We start from the raw sequence: 3,774 nt of genomic DNA, 5'->3' as shown, positions 1-3,774 counted from the left end.
AATACATAGCTTCATTCTAACTGCTATGCTAGTGTGGCTAATACATAGCTTCATTCTAAGCGCTGTGCTAGTGTGGCTAATACATAGCTTCATTCTAACTGTTATGCTTGTGTGGCTAATACATAGCTTCATTCTAAGTGCTATGCTAGTGTGGCTAATACATAGCTTCATTCTAACTGCTATGCTAGTGTGGCTAATACATAGCTTCATTCTAACTGCTATGCTAGTGTGGCTAATACATAGCTTCATTCTAACTGCTATGCTAGTGTGGCTAATGCATTGCTTCATTCTAACTGCAATGCTAGTGTGGCTAATACATAGCTTCATTCTAACTGCTATGCTAGTGTGGCTAATACATAGCTTCATTCTAAGTGCTGTGCTAGTGTGGCTAATACATAGCTTCATTCTAACTGCTATGCTAGTGTGGCTAATACATAGCTTCAATCTAACTGCTATGCTAGTGTGGCTAATACATAGCTTCATTCTGAGTGCTATGCTAGTGTGGCAAATACATAGCTTCATTCTAACAGCTATGCTAGTGTGGCTAATACATAGCTTCATTCTAACTGCTATGGTAGTGTGGCTAATACATAGCTTCATTCTAACTGCTATGCTAGTGTGGCTAATACATTGCTTCATTCTAAGTGCTATGCTAGTGTGGCTAATACATAACTTCAATCTAACTGCTATGCTAGTGTGGCTAATACATAGCTTCATTCTGAGTGCTATGCTAGTGTGGCAAATACATAGCTTCATTCTAACTGCTATGCTAGTGTGGCTAATACATAGCTTCATTCTAACTGTTATGCTAGTGTGGCTAATATATAGCTTCATTATCACTGCTATGCTAGTGTGGCTAATACATAGCTTCATTCTAACTGCTATGCTAGTGTGGCTAATACATAGCTTAATTCTAACTGTTATGCTAGTGTGGCTAATACATAGCTTCATTCTAACTGCTATGCTAGTGTGGCTAATACATAGCTTCATTCTAACTGCTATGCTAGTGCGGCTAATACATAGCTTCATTCTAACTGCTATGCTAGTGCGGCTAATACATAGCTTCATTCTAAGTGCTGTGCTAGTGTGGCTAATACATAGCTTCAATCTAACTGCTATGCTAGTGTGGCTAATACATAGCTTCATTCTAACTGCTATGCTAGTGTGGCTAATACATTGCTTCATTCTAAGTGCTATGCTAGTGTGGCTAATACATAGCTTCATTCTAAGCGCTGTGCTAGTGTGGCTAATACATAGTTTCATTCTAACCGCTATGCTAGTGTGGCTAATACATAGCTTCATTCTAAGTGCTATGCTAGTGTGGCTAATACATGCAAAAGGCCTATTATATTATATTGGAACAGAGCTTCCATTCTTTGTGCTAACGAAGGCAGCCTTTACTGTGATACGTGTGTGTGTAGTGGGGGTTAGGAAATATGGATTCATATTAAGGTATCAATTAAATACAATTCAGTGTTCTGGACTATTCCACTACATTAATCTATAGTTTTAAAACAGGACTATTCTATTCCACTACAGTAATGTCTAGTTTTAAAACAGGACTACTCCATTCCACTACAGTAAAGTCTAGTTTTAAAACAGGACTATTCTATTCCACTACAGTAATGTCTAGTTTTAAAACAGGACTATTCTATTCCACTACAGTAATGTCTAGTTTAAAACAGGACTATTCCATTCCACTACAGTAATGTCTAGTTTTAAAACAGGACTATTCTATTCCACTACAGTAATATATGGTTTGAAAGCAGATAAGGAAGTGGTTCGTTGGCGTCTATATGGTGTGCCTGTTTTCATTCAGACGTCCACTCATAGTCTCTTGAACAAATAGCCCTGTAAGGTATATGACGAGCACAGATGTTGTCAACAGAAAATCTGTCTGTAATGTTACAGTGGAACATCTATATTTGGCTCTGTGTCTAAATAGATATGACTATAGTTGCATATTTCTAGCTATGCAAAATATAACATATTGTCTTTTTTGAAGTAGTTGTATTTTTTTTTTCTCATCCAAACATACTCTAAAAGACCTTTTATATCCGATGGTAAAATCCCTGGTAATCTCTTGTGCATTTAGCTAACCGTAGTAAATGAAGGTTTAACGTTCATTGAGATTTTATCTGACCTGGAATGAAAACATATTTGACTTTTCCTGATTCGGTGATTGTTATATATGTAGTGTATCATTTGACTTGGTACTACTTGCATTCATGGACCTCTGAAATGGATCGACCTCCATTTTGTACAGACCTTAATAAGTGTAAATAACATTATATAGATCAAATGATATGAAAACCCTTTAAGATCGACCAGATAACCTCCTTTTGTTGTTGTTTTTTCTACTGGTCGTAGCTGGTTGGCTGGCGTGGCTCTTTGTAAAGACAATGTTATTCCATGTGATGTATTCTAGGTTGTCCCTTCCCCTAGCAGAGCAAGGAGCAAGGTAGCTCGGAGCGGTCCCTGTCTCAGGCTGTCAGTATGCAGACGACTACCGTGAGGCACACAGGAAGACTTGGCATGGCCGTGCCCACTGTCCACACGGCAGCATTATAATCACCCAACACTCCTCTCCTGTAGACCACAATAACCCTAACTGGACGCCAGCTCTATCCACAGGTCTCTCTACTGGACACCAGCTCTATCCACAGGTCTCTCTACTGGACACCAGCTCTATCCACAGGTCTCTACTGGACACCAGCTCTATCCACAGGTCTCTCTCCGCTGGACACCAGCTCTATCCACAGGTCTCTCTCCGCTGGACACCAGCTCTATCCACAGGTCTCTCTACTGGACACCAGCTCTATTCACAGGTCTCTCTACTGGACACCAGCTCTATCCACAGGTCTCTCTACTGGACACCAGCTCTATCCACAGGTCTCTCTACTGGACACCAGCTCTATCCACAGGTATCTCTACTGGACACCAGCTCTATCCACAGGTCTCTCTACTGGACACCAACTCTATCCACAGGTCTCTCTACTGGACACCAGCTCTATCCACAGGTCTCTCTACTGGACACCAGCTCTATCCACAGGTCTCTCTACTGGACACCAGCTCTATCCACAGGTCTCTCTACTGGACACCAGCTCTATCCACAGGTCTCTCCACTGGACACCAGCTCTATCCACAGGTCTCTCTACTGGACACCAGCTCTATCCACAGGTCTCTCTACTGGACACCAGCTCTATCCACAGGTCTCTCCACTGGACACCAGCTCTATCCACAGGTCTCTCTACTGGACACCAGCTCTATCCACAGGTCTCTCTACTGGACACCATCTCTATCCATCTATCCACCGGTCTCTCTACTGGACACCAGCTCTATCCACAGGTCTCTCCACAGGACACCAGCTCTATCCACAGGTCTCTCTACTGGACACCAGCTCTATCCACAGGTCTCTCTACTGGACACCAGCTCTATCCACAGGTCTCTCACCTGGACACCAGCTCTATCCACAGGTCTCTCTACTGGACACCAACTCTATTCACAGGTCTCTCTACTGGACACCAGCTCTATCCACAGGTCTCTCTACTGGACACGAGCTCTATCCACAGGTCTCTCTACTGGACAACAACTCTATTCACAGGTCTCTCTACTGGACACCAGCTCTATCCACAGGTCTCTCTACTGGACACCAGCTCTATCCACAGGTCTCTCTACTGGACACCAGCTCTATCCACAGGTCTCTCTACTGGACACCAGCTCTATCCACAGGTCTCTCTATTGGACACCAGCTCTATCCACAGGTCTCTACTG

Source organism: Salmo trutta, unplaced genomic scaffold (assembly GCF_901001165.1).
Source record: "Salmo trutta unplaced genomic scaffold, fSalTru1.1, whole genome shotgun sequence".
In the NCBI taxonomy this organism is placed as follows: Eukaryota; Metazoa; Chordata; class Actinopteri; order Salmoniformes; family Salmonidae; genus Salmo; species Salmo trutta.
Note: the sequence above shows the minus strand (reverse complement) of the source record.